This window comes from Symphodus melops, assembly GCF_947650265.1.
Source record: "Symphodus melops genome assembly, chromosome: 3".
NCBI lineage: Eukaryota > Metazoa > Chordata > Actinopteri > Labriformes > Labridae > Symphodus > Symphodus melops.
The window spans coordinates 16667350-16686751 of record NC_136693.1 but is presented as its reverse complement, the minus strand read 5'-3'; positions in this window follow the sequence as shown (position 1 = coordinate 16686751).

The window sequence follows — 19402 nt, the reverse complement described above, 5'->3', positions numbered from 1 at the left end:
GCTTTTACTTCTTTTTCTGCTTCCACTTCTTCTTTTACTACATTTTCTTATTCTATCACTATTTTTTGTCCTTCTACAGATACTTTTACTACTTGTTCTAATTGTACTACTGTTTTTATGCTATTTCCTCTTCTTCTACTTCTGCTTTTACTTCTTTTTCTGCTTCCACTTCTTTTACTACATTTTCTTCTATCACTATTTCTTGTTCTTGTACAGATACTTTCAATTTCTTCTACTTCCTTTTACTACTGTTTTTCTTCTTCCACTTTTCTTCTGCTATTTCCTCTTCTTCTACCTCTTGTTCTTCTGCTTTTACTTCTTTTTCTGCTTCCACTTCTTTTACTACATTTTCTTCTATCACTATTTCTTGTTCTTGTACAGATACTTTCACTTTCTTCTACTTCCTTTTCTCCTTTTACTACTGTTTTTCTTCTTCCACTTTTCTTCTGCTATTTCCTCTTCTTCCCCTTTTCTTCTGCTATTTCCTCTTCTTCCACTTTTCTTCTGCTATTTCCCACTTCTTCCACTTTTCTTCTGCTATTTCCTCTTCTTCTACTTGTTCCACTTTTTCTTCATCTTCTGCTAATTTTCCTCTTTTTCTGCTGATTTTTCTTCATTCAGCAGTGTTTCCGCAACATTTCAGCAGGAAGCATTCACACGCATTTTCCGCAGGGAAATGCAAATTTTCTAGTTATTAGTGTGAATGCTCAAGCATTCACACTATTGTTATCCAAATCTTTATTATTATTATTATTCTACTTCCGTACGTTTTTTGCTTCGCTTCTACTCTTCAACCGTTTGTGCTACTTTCACCGTTCAACTTTCATACTGTTCTGCTTCTTCTGGACAGGTGTGCTATATCTTTTCACGTTTTTATTACTTTTACTTTTTAAGTTATTTCACTTTTTCCACAAATTTTCACAATTTTTTTCCCCATTGAAATGAATGGGATTTTTTTCCACTGTTTCACCTTCTTCTCAGCCTTATAACTTTTGCTGTGTTCCACGTAGAGACTTCATTTTTACTTTAAAACGTTCACACGTTTTTCCACTACTTTTACTACATTTACATTGTTTTGCTATCTTTTATACTTTTTAAACTATACCTCCAACTGTTTTGTGATGTTTTTTGCTGTCTTCCCCGTTTTTGAATGGGTGTCTATGTGGTGGAATGTTCAGAGCTAGAGTGCGTGACATCATCGCGAGAGTGCGGCAGAGTTGTGAGATTATTTCAAAATCTCCCGAACAAATTGCTCTAGCGACCACAATTTTCACACCACATGACTAAATTTACCCTCAAAACGTAGGAAAACTTGTCCTCTCGCTCACATTAAGATTTCAGGACAAATGGAGCTACGGTTTGGACACTGTGAGCTTCAAAGCGGCAGGTGGTCCAAAAAACTCTCCATCTGCGATAATGTTAAGATTCACCGATTCATTTGGAAACTGATCTCTCTTGACAAAGTTTTTACATCGCTGTAGTTCCCACATTTCTTGGATCCCAGACATAAAAATTACATCAACGCGTTCAGCTACCTCTCCTCTTGCTCATAAAATCATCATTCAGCCACCAACTGTTCATTTAACCCCTTAAAATTGGCACTGAATAGGGAGACGTCTTCCCCCTTTTTCTCACTGTCTTAGCTGCCAGCTTACAGCAGTTACTCTTGAATGTGGTTACACACACAAACACCCACACCCCCACTCACGCACACACATGCATTGAACTTCATACTGGAAATGGTCTACTTTTGCTTCAACTTCCTGTTCCTCTGCTTTTACTTCTTTTTCTGCTTCCACTTCTTCTTTTACTACATTTTCTTATTCTATCACTATTTTTTGTCCTTCTACAGATACTTTTACTACTTGTTCTAATTGTACTACTGTTTTTATGCTATTTCCTCTTCTTCTACTTCTGCTTTTACTTCTTTTTCTGCTTCCACTTCTTTTACTACATTTTCTTCTATCACTATTTCTTGTTCTTGTACAGATACTTTCAATTTCTTCTACTTCCTTTTACTACTGTTTTTCTTCTTCCACTTTTCTTCTGCTATTTCCTCTTCTTCTACCTCTTGTTCTTCTGCTTTTACTTCTTTTTCTGCTTCCACTTCTTTTACTACATTTTCTTCTATCACTATTTCTTGTTCTTGTACAGATACTTTCACTTTCTTCTACTTCCTTTTCTCCTTTTACTACTGTTTTTCTTCTTCCACTTTTCTTCTGCTATTTCCTCTTCTTCCACTTTTCTTCTGCTATTTCCTCTTCTTCTACTTGTTCCACTTTTTCTTCATCTTCTGCTAATTTTCCTCTTTTTCTGCTGATTTTTCTTCATTCAGCAGTGTTTCCGCAACATTTCAGCAGGAAGCATTCACACGCATTTTCCGCAGGGAAATGCAAATTTTCTAGTTATTATTATTCTACTTCCGTACGTTTTTTGCTTCGCTTCTACTCTTCAACCGTTTGTGCTACTTTCACCGTTCAACTTTCATACTGTTCTGCTTGTTCTGGACAGGTGTGCTATATCTTTTCACGTTTTTACTACTTTTACTTTTTAAGTTATTTCACTTTTTCCACAAATTTTCACAATTTTTTTCCCCATTGAAATGAATGGGATTTTTTTCCACTGTTCCACCTTTTTCTCAGCCTTATAACTTTTGCTGTGTTCCACGTAGAGACTTCATTTTTACTTTAAAACGTTCACACGTTTCTCCACTACTTTTACTACATTTACATTGTTTTGCTATCTTTTATACTTTTTAAACTATACTTCCAACTGTTTTGTGATGTTTTTTGCTGTCTTCCCCGTTTTTGAATGGGTGTCTATGTGGTGGAATGTTCAGAGCTAGAGTGCGTGACATCATCGTTAGAGTGTGGCAGAGTTGGGAGATGGGTTCAAAATCTCCCGAACAAATTGCTCTAGCGACCACAATTTTCACACCACATGACTAAATTTACCCTCAAAACATAGGAAAACTTGTCCTCTCGCTCACATTAGGATTTCAGGACAAACGGAGCAACGGTCTGGACACTGTGAGCTTCAAAGCGGCAGGTGGTCCAAAAAACTCTCCATCTGCGATAATGTTAAGATCCACCGATTCATCTGGAAACTGATCTCTCTTGACAAAGTTTTCACATCGCTGTAGTTCCCACATTTCTTGGATCCCAGACATAAAAATTACATCAACGCGTTCAGCTAACTCTCCTCTTGCTCATAAAATCATCATTCAACCACCAACTCTTAATTTAACCCCTTAAAATGAGCACTGAATAGGGAGATGTTCCCCCATTTTCTCAGTCGAAGCTGCCAGCTGAATGCAGTTGCTCTTGATTGCACTTACACACACAAACACCCTCCCCTCCACACACGCACACACATGCATTGAACTTTATACTGTAAATGCTTTTCTTCATGATTGGCGGCTGTGGCTCAGTTGGTAGAGTCAATCGGAAGGTTGAGGGTTCGATCCCCAGCTCCTGCGAGTGACATGTCTGATGTGTCCTGTTCTTGTACAGATACTTTCAATTTCTTCTACTTCCTTTCACTACTGTTTTTCTTCTTCCACTTTTCTTCTGCTATTTCCTCTTCTTCTACGTCTTGTTCTTCTGCTTTTACTTCTTTTTCTGCTTCCACTTCTTTTACTACATTTTCTTCTATCACTATTTCTTGTTCTTGTACAGACACTTTCACTTTCTTCTACTTCCTTTTCTCCTTTTACTACGGTTTTTGTTCTTCCACTTTTCTTCTGCTATTTCCTCTTCTTCCACTTTTCTGCTATTTCCTCTTCTTCCACTTTTCTTCTGCTATTTCCTCTTCTTCCACTTTTCTTCTGCTATTTCCTCTTCTTCCACTTTTCTTCTGCTATTTCCTCTTCTTCTACTTGTTCCACTTTTTCTTCATCTTCTGCTAATTTTCCTCTTTTTCTGCTGATTTTTCTTCATTCAGCAGTGTTTCCGCAACATTTCAGCAGGAAGCATTCACACGCATTTTCCGCAGGGAAATGCAAATTTTCTAGTTATTATTATTATTCTACTTCCGTACGTTTTTCACTGCTCTTCTACTCTTCAACCGTTTGTGCTACATTCACCGTTCAACTATCATACTGTTCTGCTTCTTCTGGACATGTGTGCTATATCTTTTCACGTTTTTACTACTTTTACTTTTTAAGTTATTTCACTTTTTCCACAAATTTTCAAAAAAAATTTCCCCATTGAAATGAATGGGATTTTTTTCCACTGTTTCACCTTTTTCTCAGCCTTATAACTTTTGCTGTCTTCCACGTAGAGACTTCATTTTTACTTTAAAACGTTCACACGTTTCTCCACTACTTTTACTACATTTACATTGTTTTGCAATCTTTTATACTTTTTAAACTATACCTCCAACTGTTTTGTGATGTTTTTTGCTGTCTTCCCCGTTTTTGAATGGGTGTCTATGTGGTGGAATGTTCAGAGCTAGAGTGCGTGACATCATCGCGAGAGTGCGGCAGAGTTGTGAGAATATTTCAAAATCTCCCGAACAAATTGCTCTAGCGACCACAATTTTCATACCACATGACTAAATTTACCCTCAAAACGTAGGAAAACTTGTCCTCTCGCTCACATTAAGATTTCAGGACAACCGGAGCTACGGTTTGGACACTGTGACCTTCAAAGCGGCAGGTGGTCCAAAAAACTCTCCATCTGCGATAATGTTAAGATTCACCGATTCATTTGGAAACTGATCTCTCTTGACCAAGTTTTTACATCGCTGTAGTTCCCACATTTCTTGGATCCCAGACATAAAAATTACATCAACGCGTTCAGCTACCTCTCCTCTTGCTCATAAAATCATCATTCAGCCACCAACTCTTCATTTTACCCCTGAAAGTCTGCACTGAATAGGGAGATGTTCCCCCATTTTCTCAGTCGAAGCTGCCAGCTGAATGCAGTTGCTCTTGATTGCACTTACACACACAAACACCCTCCCCTCCACACACGCACACACATGCATTGAACTTTATACTGTAAATGCTTTTCTTCATGATTGGCGGCTGTGGTTCAGTTGGTAGAGTCAATCGGAAGGTTGAGGGTTCGATCCCCAGCTCCTGCGAGTGACATGTCTGATGTGTCCTGTTCTTGTACAGATGCTTTCAATTTCTTCTACTTCCTTTTACTACTGTTTTTCTTCTTCCACTTTTCTTCTGCTATTTCCTCTTCTTCTACCTCTTGTTCTTCTGCTTTTACTTCTTTTTCTGCTTCCACTTCTTTTACTACATTTTCTTATTCTGTCACTATTTCTTGTTCTCCTGCAGATACTTTCACTTTCTTCTGCTTCTTCTTTTAGTTTTGCTACTGCGTTTTTTCTGCTTCCACATCTTCTTTTACTACATTTTCTTATTCTATCACTATTTCATGTTCTTATTCTATCACTATTTCTTGTTCTTGTACAGATACTTTCACTTTCTTCTACTTCCTTTTCTCCTTTTACTACTGTTTTTCTTCTTCCACTTTTCTTCTGCTATTTCCCACTTCTTCCACTTTTCTTCTGCTATTTCCTCTTCTTCTACTTGTTCCACTTTTTCTTCATCTTCTGCTAATTTTCCTCTTTTTCTGCTGATTTTTCTTCATTCAGCAGTGTTTCTGCAAAATTTCCGCAGGAAGCATTCACACGCATTTTCCGCAGGGAAATGCAAATTTTCTAGTTATTCTTCTACTTCCGTGCGTTTTTTGGCCCTCTTCTGCTCTTCAACCGTTTCTGCTACTTTCACCGTTCAACTATCATACTGTTCAGCTTTTTCTGCTCATTATGGCTATATCTTTTCGCGTTTTTACTACTTTTACTTTTTAAGTTATTTCACTTTTTCCAGAAAATTCTGCCCCATTGAAATGAATGGGAAACGTTTCAGCTTTTCAACCTTCTTCTCAGCCTTATAACTTTTGCTCTGTTCAACGTAGAGACTTCATTTTTGCTTTAAAACGTTCACACGTTCTTCTGCTACTTTTGCTACATTTACATTGTTTTGCTATCTTGTATACTTTTTAAACTATACCTCCAAATGTTTGGTGATGTTTTTTACAGTTTTCTCCCTTTTTGAATGGGTGTCTATGTGGTGGAATGTTCAGAGCTAGAGTGCGTGACATCATCGCTTAGAGTGCGGCAGAGATGTGAGATTATCTCAAAATCTCCCGAACAAATTGCTCTAGCGACCACAATTTTCACACCACATGACTAAATTTACCCTCAAAACGTAGGAAAACTTGTCCTCTCGCTCACATTAAAATTTCAGGACAAACGGAGCTACGGTTTGGACACAGTGAGCTTCAAAGCGGCAGGTGGTCCAAAAAACTCTCCATCTGCGATAATGTTGAAAGAAACGAAAAATGTCAAATGAAAGAAAAATTGACTAAGTTTTTACATCGCTGTAGTTCCAACATTTCTTGGGTCCCAGACATAAAAATTACATCAACGCGTTCAGCTATCTCTGCTCGTGCTCATAAAATCATCATTCAGCCGCGAACTCTTTATTTTACCCCTTAAAATGAGCACTGAATAGGGAGATGTTCCCCCATTTTCTCAGTCGAAGCTGCCAGCTGAATGCAGTTGCTCTTGATTGCACTTACACACAAACACCCTCCCCTCCACACACGCACACACATGCATTGAACTTTATACTGTAAATGCTATTTTTCATGGTTGGCGGCTGTGGTTCAGTTGGTAGAGTCGTTGCCCCTCAATCGGAAGGTTGAGGGTTCGATCCCCAGCTCCTGCGAGTGACATGTCTGATGTGTCCTGTTCTTGTACAGATACTTTCAATTTCTTCTACTTCCTTTTACTACTGTTTTTCTTCTTCCACTTTTCTTCTGCTATTTCCTCTTCTTCTACCTCTTGTTCTTCTGCTTTTACTTCTTTTTCTGCTTCCACTTCTTTTACTACATTTTCTTCTATCACTATTTCTTGTTCTTGTACAGATACTTTCACTTTCTTCTACTTCCTTTTCTCCTTTTACTACTGTTTTCCTTCTTCCACTTTTCTTCTGCTATTTCCTCTTCTTCCACTTTTCTTCTGCTATTTCCTCTTCTACCACTTTTCTTCTGCTATTTCCTCTTCTTCCACTTTTCTTCTGCTATTTCCTCTTCTTCTACTTGTTCCACTTTTTCTTCATCTTCTGCTAATTTTCCTCTTTTTCTGCTGATTTTTCTTCATTCAGCAGTGTTTCCGCAACATTTCAGCAGGAAGCATTCACACGCATTTTCCGCAGGGAAATGCAAATTTTCTAGTTATTATTATTCTACTTCCGTACGTTTTTCACTGCTCTTCTACTCTTCAACCGTTTGTGCTACATTCACCGTTCAACTATCATACTGTTCTGCTTCTTCTGGACATGTGTGCTATATCTTTTCACGTTTTTACTACTTTTACTTTTTAAGTTATTTCACTTTTTCCACAAATTTTCAAAAAAAATTTCCCCATTGAAATGAATGGGATTTTTTTCCACTGTTTCACCTTTTTCTCAGCCTTATAACTTTTGCTGTGTTCCACGTAGAGACTTCATTTTTACTTTAAAACGTTCACACGTTTCTCCACTACTTTTACTACATTTACATTGTTTTGCAATCTTTTATACTTTTTAAACTATACCTCCAACTGTTTTGTGATGTTTTTTGCTGTCTTCCCCGTTTTTGAATGGGTGTCTATGTGGTGGAATGTTCAGAGCTAGAGTGCGTGACATCATCGCGAGAGTGCGGCAGAGTTGTGAGAATATTTCAAAATCTCCCGAACAAATTGCTCTAGCGACCACAATTTTCACACCACATGACTAAATTTACCCTCAAAACGTAGGAAAACTTGTCCTCTCGCTCACATTAAGATTTCAGGACAACCGGAGCTACGGTTTGGACACTGTGACCTTCAAAGCGGCAGGTGGTCCAAAAAACTCTCCATCTGCGATAATGTTAAGATTCACCGATTCATTTGGAAACTGATCTCTCTTGACCAAGTTTTTACATCGCTGTAGTTCCCACATTTCTTGGATCCCAGACATAAAAATTACATCAACGCGTTCAGCTACCTCTCCTCTTGCTCATAAAATCATCATTCAGCCACCAACTCTTCATTTTACCCCTGAAAGTCTGCACTGAATAGGGAGATGTTCCCCCATTTTCTCAGTCGAAGCTGCCAGCTGAATGCAGTTGCTCTTGATTGCACTTACACACACAAACACCCTCCCCTCCACACACGCACACACATGCATTGAACTTTATACTGTAAATGCTTTTCTTCATGATTGGCGGCTGTGGTTCAGTTGGTAGAGTCAATCGGAAGGTTGAGGGTTCGATCCCCAGCTCCTGCGAGTGACATGTCTGATGTGTCCTGTTCTTGTACAGATGCTTTCAATTTCTTCTACTTCCTTTTACTACTGTTTTTCTTCTTCCACTTTTCTTCTGCTATTTCCTCTTCTTCTACTTGTTCCACTTTTTCTTCATCTTCTGCTAATTTTCCTCTTTTTCTGCTGATTCTTCTTCATTCAGCAGTGTTTCTGCAAAATTTCCGCAGGAAGCATTCACACGCATTTTCCGCAGGGAAATGCAAATTTTCTAGTTATTATTATATCCTCAAATTTACGCGCGCTACTCCTCCCACAGCGTTTGCGCCACACACACAAAAAAGGTATCAAAACGAGCGGCTCGGTCATGACATGGGTGCTATTACTTTGTGGAAACTTCGGTCACACGGTGTGGACACAAATCGAGTTTAAACGACAAGAAATTGCCCCATTGAAAATGAATGGCAAAAATTCAAATCCTAGAGTGTAACTGCCAAAAACTTCAGTTTTGGAGACATATTTGTAAATCGCCATCCTGAAATCATTGTTGCTCGCACATACAAACAAAATACATCAAAATAAAGCTCTGAGTGTCCTCTCACTCATAAAGCAAAAAGTAAAGACATAAAATGTTTCAGTCTCCCAGGAGAGGCATTTGTTTGACAGTCACGCACCACATACACACACATTGGGCTCTCACTCTAGCTGATGTCCAAAATTTCACAATTTTCACTCATGTTTTAAAATTGCCACTGTGGTCCCAGTCTGAATGTTACATACAAATAAAATACATCGAAACGTGCGCCTATTTGTTCTGTCGCTCACAGTCCAAACGGATCGGTGATACCATGTTTAGTTTTCAAGATATTTGAGGTTTTGCGAGCAGTGGTAAGCCCATTCAAATACATTGATGGAATGTTCTGGCAGATCAAAGCTGAATGTCAACCAATCAGTGAGCAGCTTATCAGAGTTAGTGTTTAGAGTGTGACAGAGTTCTGTCTTAGCTGTTAGATGGCACCATTCTTACTGCTGTCCCACACATGCACGCACACACAGACACACACTCACGCACACACGGCAACCACCCTCACAATTTCTGCAGGAATTGTCTAGTTCTTCAATGTTATATTAATATAATGCTTGTACTTAAATCTTAATTGAGAGTATATCACGTTATAATTTTGTAACCTATTCAGGCCATTTTCACGCTAAATTATTGATGCTGTTAAATGAGAGAACGTGTTCCATGTTATGATGTGCTGCCTCGAGCTTTGACCCAACTGAGATGTGTCAACACAAGAACCAGCAGCTCAAGTTGTCACCCTGCCATCTGTTAACAGTCCAATGTAAATGCCCATTTTTGGCACAGAGCCAATCTCCCCTCTTGACAAAACCCGACCGGGCTAATACAGTCAGCTGCCTATTTCTGACATGAGGGGCTTAAATCCATCTTGCAATGCTCAATAAATGTTTAAATACTGTTTATTGAATCGGCGCTTGAGATTGAATTGCTGCGATTAATTCTAAAATGTTAAATCCACTATTTCAAAAAATATGACCCCTACTCTTAACTGATTGCAGCAGACAGAGTGAAATATTTAAGGGGATATTTTTGGTGGGTTTTGATTTAAGGGAAAGGGATGTTTAGAGCCTGTTTTTGAAATGCTCAACAGTAAGCAGAGGTATTTTCCCCCTCCATAACAAACACATTATTTTGCAAGAAAACCAAATACATTTCAATATATTAGCATGCTATATAGTTCAGTGGATGATTTGTGCATATTTTCTAAAAATCCTCTCCCTCTTCCCAGAAAAATAATATATAAAAGAAACCCAGAGGAACTCATTTAAAAGAGAGGAAAATACCTTATTTTTAGCAACTTTAATCTTCCCTGACTACTGATCCCTGCAACATCCCTTCCTCTTCCCCTACCCGTGCTGCTCATCTTCCCCCCACTAAGAGCTGACGGGGAAAAGATCTCCTTCCTCACATCCCTCTTGGCTGCACTGTTTCCCTTACCAATACAGACACAATCGCTGGCTTTTTCACAGAAGTGAACTATACGGTAAGCAGAAGACCACAACCTGCCCCACTGCCTGCAGCCTCTGTTCCCTGTTTATCATATTAGCCTGTGCCCTTGAGCATTTTGCAGCCAGACTCAGCCTTTGAACTTAGGGGAGAAAGCAAACCAGGGCGACCATACCATAAATCATGGGGATTTAAATTCTGACAGTAAATGGCCTTGTGCTAAACCATCGCCTGGTTTCAGAGAGGAGTGTGTTGATTGGTTGTCTTGGTGGGCATGTGCTCCTGCCATGGCTCTTCTTCAGAGAGTCCTCTATCTTATTTTCTCCTTGGTTATGAAAATTAAATAAATATTTGGTGCAAAATAAATGTTGTGATAAAATCATGCAGACGTGAAAGCTGGCTATGAAGAGCTGGGGGATCAAATTATCACCCGCCATATGCATCGAGGAAAGGCTTAATTACAGCAGCACAGGACTAGCCATTGTTGAGAATAATTAAGACAGTTTGAGTGTCATTACTGACTCCCACAGCTGTAATTTTGCAGAAGAGCCAGCCTGTTGAGCTGAAGCTCATTCGGAGGAGATCAGAGAGGAGGAGCAGTTCTGAAGTCGTATAAAACGCTCTGAATGTCACACACTAGGCTCTGCTTGACCTCCACGCTTCACCTGCAGATTTGTCTTAACTGTGAGCACAAGGGGGGAAAAGGCTGCCCGTTTAATGATGTCAAATTCAGTCAATTTTCCTTATTGTCAGTATTGTGCCCCAAAGCTGGACATTTACACTACATACATATGACCTTTAACCTTTAAATACTAGTAAATTGTTTTTTTAAATTATTATTGTTTATAATTAAGAATCTTCTAAATCAAATCTAAACACTAAACTCGTAGATTATTTTGTACTTACACACAACAAATGAATTTCAGAAATTTATATTTCCAGGTTTTCTCTCAAACATGCCTTGCTTAATTAAATGCTTCAGCATGGTATGTATTAAAAAAGGACATTACCAGGATAACAATCCTTTAACAATCAAACTGTGTAAATACAACTCTGATATAAAAGTAGTGAATTAATTTATGAACGTTGTATTAGGTATACTTTTGTATTCATTTAGGCTCTCGTGAATTCTCTCTGCCTATACAGCTTTTTTTGGGGGTCAGAAGCAGTATTATCGTTTTTTTTTAACAAAGTGTGCATGTTGTAATCCAATATGTTCAAAGGGCAAAATTTCAAATGTTGGAAGGCGGACTCAGCCCACAATCTGCCAGTTCAATTTTTCCGATGTTGTTGATTCAAGACCTAAATGTGTCCCTAAACAAGCTCATATTGAGAGATTCAGAAAGACGGCTGCCAAATGATTAATATTTACAATCTGATAACAAGTTTTCTAAGCTTTTCTGTGATCTTATTCTGTGTTGCATTGCATCCACAATTTTTAACAAAACCTTTCTCATCGACCAACAGGTAACAGATGGAAAGCACAAGTTAAAAGAGACAAAGCCCACTTTGGGACTATCCTGCTCATGTTTAGTGGCCTGTGCTGTTATGTCACACAGCCCAGGAGAGTTGTTACATATACTAGCACTGAGAGGAATCACAATCAGCTGTAACTGTTAGAACTGCGACAATGAACGCCTGAGTGCCATTCTGTTCACTGTGTGCCTTTTTTTTCTTTCTTATAATGGAACATAGACATTCCCTGTTGCTGACCACCTCTGCTGTGCATAAGAGTCAGAATTAGAGCTTAAAGAAAAGCTTAAAGGACTGTTGAGCACTCAGCAGCACATTCACAAAGAGAGGGAGTAGGACGGAAGAGGACAGCTTAGGATGGAGCGAGGCAGAGGAGACAGAAGAATGAGGGGCGTGCACAGGAGGTGATGAGGAGAGAGCCCTCGAGGAGAATTAAGTAAGTGTAACTCAATGGTTACAGCCACATGCACATAGACACAAAAGTGGACTTCATTCCCTTCTTAACTGTTCTCAGACGTCATTTTGGCTTGTGCTTATTGGGTTATTGTTATGTCTTATTGTAGTAAAGGATGTTTGAAAAAAATGTTTGACAAATAAAAGAACATTTTATCAATTTCATACTTCATAAACCTTTATATCTGTTATTAAATACACAGTAACTCATTGATTTAGGCTAATATTACTGTGTCACTTAAACTGGCTGAAAGGCAACATTAGCATTTAGAGAATTTTTGGCTGTATGTGTTGAGTAATTGAATGTAATAGTTTGCATTCTTTGTTCTGGCTCAACCTTTGGCTACCAATGAAAAGAACAGTTTTTTTTAATGATTTCTGCGCTTTGTCAGCATGACTCCAGAAAGAATAAACTCATACAATCTATGAAGACGATTATACAGAAATATGTGTTATTCTGCCATTTACCCTCTGTTACGCTATTGTTTTTCCATTTTTTCCCCCCAAAGTTGTCAGAGACAGCTACAAAAAAAACGCCATGTTTAGCCAAGAAATTTTACAAAAATGTTTCAGAATAAAAGTAAAAGGTCTTCATCTTCCAAAATCTTTTTCAAATTACTAATGCAAAGATCAAACTTTTTCTCACCTTAAGAATCAAAGGTACTTATCTATTGTCTTAAATAAGATACAAATTTGTTAAATTGCTTTTTTGAATGCCAGTGCAGAGGATTTCTTGCCACTTTAAGACAGATTCTAAATAGCTTTGTAATTTTCCCCTTAAATTACAAAAAGAAATCTATTCATGTCTGTATAGTGATGGTTACGGTCTCAAAAGATAAAGCTATAGGGTAAACATGGCAGATGTAGTTAATATTACAGTGTTGCTCTGTGAGTCATGTTGATTTTGGATTGAAACACTTTTTTGTTTTTTTTTGTCTCAAGTAAGTCCATCATTTTACTGACACATTGAACTTACTTGACCTTTGTTCTAAATTCATGTCTAATCGAAATTAGGACATAGCCTCTTCCTTTAGTCCTGACAGACAAATATATATTTATAACTGAAGGGGATCTTTATTTACACATAGTATGTAATTATTTTGGATTCGTTGTTTCAATATTTTTATTTATTTGTTAAATGGCAAGGCTGAGAGCCATGTGTCTTCTATAAAACCTTATCTACCTGTGGCCACCTCTGAAACAGTCTCACAGAAGCTACAGTATAGAGCCTTTATATAACATGAAGAAAGCTGATGCTAATTTGAGTAAAGGATGACTCACTTTCATTAGCAGGCGTGGATCCTTCTGAGCTATTTTACCTTTGATGTTTCCTCCTAAGGTGCTTCACTGGGAATCCTTTCTTATTTGCAAAATATGCAAGATTGATATTGCATGTAATTGTCTGTGTGTGTAAGTCTCTACAAGCACAGAGCTCACAGCGGTGGATACAATAGACAGTTATAGTATGATGCCAACTCCCCCAGAGCAAAACACAGAAAAAAACAACAAGAGGGAGGAGTGGAGAAAATTGTATTGTGTGTGTGTGTGTGTGTGTGTGTGTGTGTGTGTGTGTGTGTGTGTGTGTGTGTGTGTGTGTCTTTGGCTGTTTCTATTAAGTGTATGTGTTTGAACCAGAACACAAAAGCTGTAAGTGTGTCAGTGTGTGTGTTTTGTGTGTGATAAGAAGGCTGGAGGAGGGGTTGAGATAATGTAAAAGGGAGGATGAAGGTGTGGGAGGGTTGCGCAGGGAAAAGAAAAAAAGGCCTGAGAGGTAATGGGCCAATGATGGGGTTTATCTGTGGCCAGGGTGAGTCTGTGAACATGTACTGTATGTATATATGTGTGTATGTATGTATGCATGTATGTACATACATATGTGTGTATTTAGGCATGTGGCAGACACCTAGGAAGCAGGAGAAAGAGGCAATATTTTTAACAAGTCAGCACTACCATTGGGATTGAAAGAGGCAAATAAACATGGAATGTTTCATGATTTTCATTTGTCAACCATAAAGAAATTTCCTTTTTATCCATTTTTTTTCTTTGTTTTGGTTAGCTTTGATGTTTTTCTTGCTGACCTGTAGATTACCTTCTGTTCCCTGACTCCTAAAATGTTAGCTGAACCCCAGAACCTGAAAGTGATTAGCTGGTCCTTGCTTAGCAACTTGTAGGAACAGCAAGTTGGAGTGATATAAACAAGTTTCCATAGAAGTACCTATTTGTACAGTATATGGGCATGCTAATTTGCCTTAAATAGCTGTATTTGAGCATTAGGCTACTTCAAAAACCAACAATCTCACCAATAGAGTAAGTCTGCTAAGTTACAGCAAATGAAAGTTTTGTCAGTTTACAAAGGGTTCAGACTAACGTTAGCATGTTTGTCACGCTCTTCGTTGGATTTGGGGATTTTTAACTCCAGCTTTTTAACTACCAGCATTATGTTGTATATAAATCTTTTCAAGTCCTCAGTCCCCAAAGCCTGCTCCTTAGCTAAAGCAAAATATATAGTATGAAAATTAATAAGTAGCCTAGTCTATGTTTGATAAAACTAAACTTGTGGACCTGGTGGCCTAACAGGTGTACAGATGCTGCATGTACAGAGGCTCTTGTCTTCTAAGTCACCACAACTGCTAACTCAAATTGTTGACTACTAGGGGGCGGCTCTCCTCCAAATGATGGATCATTGTGTAGAACAGCTGCTAACTTGTTGTTTGAAACTCCAGTAACTGTACTTTACTTTAACTTACTGTATCAATAATAACTAAGAGTTTTTGACTGATTTGTCAGTCTAAGTTTAAGCTTAAACTACATTTAGCCACAGAAGAACAGAGAGTTTAGGATGTTTCGTGATGAAGATTAACTTGAATGATTAAATGTGGTTTCTGTTCCTCTGAAAGGAAACATTTCCAAGTGCAGCAAATTCAAATTGATATCATTGTTGCATGTTACCTGCTCTGTAAATTGTTTCAAGAAAAATCAACATTATAAGTGAAATTCGGTGCATATTTCTCACATTTATTCCAGGCTTCAGAGTTTTACACTTAACCTATTTGAGGAGAAATTGTGGCTGCTTTGCAAGATAGCGTGACTAACTGACTGAATCCAATCAGTGTAGAGTGACTGCAGTGAAATGTCTTAAACCGCGTAGAGGGAGTTGCTGAACGAATTCAATAATTCCCACATAAGACAGAGCTTGCACTCAAAGAGATCCCAGCGAGGTGAAATCCACTTCCTAATCCCCTGCCAAAAATTTCTGATGAAAAAGGAGAATAGGTTTTCCTCCATGGCTTTATGTTGGTCGGCTGTAGGAGACTCTGGAGCTCCTAAAAGGATACTATACTGTCTCCTCTCTCCCTCTCTCTCTCTCTCTCTCTCTCTCTCTCTCTCTCTCCCTCTCTCTGTCCCCCACTGTTACCTCCTCCACTTCCTTTTACCTCCCTCCAAAGCCCTAAATCACTCTGACTGTGGACAAGCATGCTGTTAATAAAAAGCCTGCAGGGAAGTGCGACAGTTACCTGTGTGTGTGTGTGTGTGTGTGTGTGTGTGTGTGTGTGTGTGTGTGTGTCTGTGTGTGTGTGTGTGTGTGTGTGTGAGAGAAGGGCCAGAATAACCTGGGTCTTGGGGGAGGAAAAACACCCTATCTGATACTGATAGCAGCTTTGAGTGATAAATCCATCCATACTATTTTCTTCAGCCATTTTAGACATCACAATGTATGTTATATGCTGCATTTGATTGTATGCATAGCAAAGCTCCCCAGTGCTTAAGACATGTTCCTTTTCCCATAGCCTCATGATGATGATGATGATGATGATGATGATGGTGGTGGTGGGGAGTCAAAGCTAAAGCAAAACATTTTTACAGCCTTTGTGTGCAAGTTACGGCTGAGAGGCTGGGTCATACAGTTTGATATGCAGGTGCACAGAAGCAAGGGGATCCCTGCAGCAAGCGGGCATCTCGCTTGTCAGAGGTTTACTGAGCCATGACACACGCACACAAACACACACACACACACACACACACACACACACACACTCCCCTCTTTGCAGCCATCCGCAACAGTACGGATGATAAAAATATCACAGGCCCTATCAGGCAATTAAACAGGTAGAAGCATCAGCCAAGTGTGTTGGATGCTTAATGGTTTCACTACCCCCCCTTTAGAGGAGCCAGTGTGACCGGCCAACATGGGGGACATGGACCACTGATGGAGGGGGAAATCAGAAGGTTGGTGAAGCAGCTACCGTAAATTCCGGACTATAAGCCGCTACTTTTTTCTCACACTTCGAGCACTGCGGCTTCTACTCCGGTGCGGCTAATGCATGGATTTTTTATGGGGGACAATGAGCTTCTGCCGCAAAAACATTTGACTTCGTCACGTCGGATCTTAATATCAGTCATTTTGCGCTTCATGCACGCACCCTCATGATGGAAAACACACGGAGAAATACATATGATGCAGCTTTCAAGTTAAAGGCGATCGACCTGGCTGTCAAAGAAGCTAACAGAGCTGCTGCACGTTAAGATGACACTGACAGCGACAACAGAGACTGAGGAAGTGAGTAATGAAGTCATTCTGAGGCAGTGGATGGATGGACTTTTTCTTGTGAAATATATTACGGTCATCTTTTTCATCAGCCGTGTTACAGACACCGTCGGCTAGGCTTCGTATTGTAACGGTTCATGTTGTAAAGTCAGTAGTTGATAATGTGTTCATAATTCCGATTATGTGGAGAGTCAGTGAATGCACCAGCGAGAACGTGTTGAGTGGCTGTATGAGAGAACGCTGGGGGAGAGAGTTGGATTGTTACGGCAAGTGATCGGGTTATTAAAAGTTTAAAAGTTATTATTTGAACGCTCTCGTCGTCCTTTAACGTCCGTACGGACGCTACAGTATTTGCGGATGTTACCGGTAGCCTACGTCTGTGTAAATAGCTCTTGTTATAGCGTGGACACCTGCGGCTTATAATCAAGTGCGGCTTATATATGTACAAATACATTTATTTACTTATTTTTAGCCGGTGCGGCTTATAACCAGGTGCGCTCAATAGTACGGAATTTACGGTATATTGGTCTCAGTGAGCAGTTTTTCTGTCATGTGGTTGTAGAAGGGTGCTGAGGGAGGTCTTTTCCACCTGAAGACATGCTTCTGTGGAAAAAAATGATGTTTTAACTTTGATCACAGAACAAATTTAGAAATTATAATAGAAATTCATCATAACTAACAAAGTATATTATGAAAAAACATTATTGTACTACTACAAACATGTTTGTGTGTTACTAATGGGTTTACTAATAACTAATCTACAATAACAAAGCTAACAATAAAAATAATAATAATAATAATAACCGACACTGTCCATTGGATCACTTTTTTTTTTTTTTTACTTTTTACAAAACAGCTGCAAAGATAAAAACTCAATAGATTTCCACTGAAGCCTTCATGATTTCTTTTCATTATAGCTCATTAATTAAACACATTCCAATAAACTATTTAAAACAATGCACATGTTCACTCACCTAATTTACCTTAGACCTTGGATTGAATATATTATCATGTTATATTAAAAATAAAGCTGGGGGTGTCAGTAGCCCAGGGATTAGTGCATGCACCCCAATAAGGAGGATATAGTCATGGCATAGTCTGGGTTCTAATCCAGCATACTGTTTCTTTTGATTATTTCCCCCCTTCAATACAATACATCTTTTTACAGAATAGTAATAAATATTGATTTACTTTGATTGAAAAGGTTGCTTAATTTAGTCATTTATGAATAGAGGATCAATGAATATAAACTGCTTTGCTTTATGAGAAGACTTTACATACACTGCTAAGTATAATGCTGCTGCTGCAATTGCCTCACATGTTTATGTCCCTGGAAAACCTGCAACACTTTTCTGAACAAATCAAGATTAGAATTTGTAATGTGAGCTCACAGAGTCTTACATCTCAGCTTCATTCTTAGGACATGAGGACATCTCACCTCAGATGCTGCTTCACCTCAGGACTTGCAGTACACTAGAGGTGATGGATCTACATCTCTAAAACAGACGGTCCTCCACCTACACTGCAGTTATCAGCTGGGTGATAAAGTTTGGTATCTGCCACTCACCTCAACTCTGCGGTGGACTCCATGACACCTCATTCAATCTCAGCCAGACAATGCAGGGTGGCACCAGCATGGACTTCAATAGAGGTATGTATGAGAGAGAGAGAGAGAGAGAGAGAGAGAGAGAGAGAGAGAGAGAGAGAGAGAGAGAGCAAGGCAGATAGAATGACAAAGATAGTGATATAGTGCATGTGTCTAATGTTCCTTTGATTCAGACTGACATAAATGGAGACAGAAAGTACATACTCCGGTGGAACAACAGCCCTGATAAACCAGTGTTATTGTTAAGCACTCAGGCAAAAATAAACATTCAAAACAGAGGGACAACTTCCTCTCGGATGGCTTAATTTGTTGGTTGGAAACAAAACTCTTTTATCTCCATAGTATGTGAAAAATTAGAAAAGGGGAGACTTTTGAAAGCAAATTTATGACAATCAAACCTGACCTTGGAGAACACTTTCTTAGTTCTAAGTTCTTAATGTGCAGCCTTGGACCAAACACACTGTAAACATTTCAGAGAAAATATCCAACAATATAGAATATTAAATTATGCATCTGTCTTTCTAGTTGTCACACAGCTGTCACATATTTTAGAAAAAACATTAAAATTGCATAATCCTTATTTTTGAAGTTTTAAATTTTTAAATTTTTAAGTTGCTTTTCAACAGGTTTGTTACAGAGGTTAAGCGTCATATTTCTGCTTGCAACTTTTCTCAGGAATGATAACTGGGATTGCTTAGTATAAATAACCATGATACCACATTGAGACAATGCAGGTTACATGAGAGAACATTTAGCTTACAGATGTAAATACTTGGTCACATGGCTCGGAGGCACTTTAGGTTGCAGTATGCACAGTTAATTCCTTGCTGCAAGCTTCTTCTTAGCTGTGTAATTAATCGTACAAAATATGGACCTAAAACCGAGAAGCCAGCATCATGGACTGAATGCACAAGAATAAAATACCATAAACATCCTGCTGAGATGTTGCAGAATAATGTATCCCCTGTCTATTTGCACACGTTTTTGCAGCCA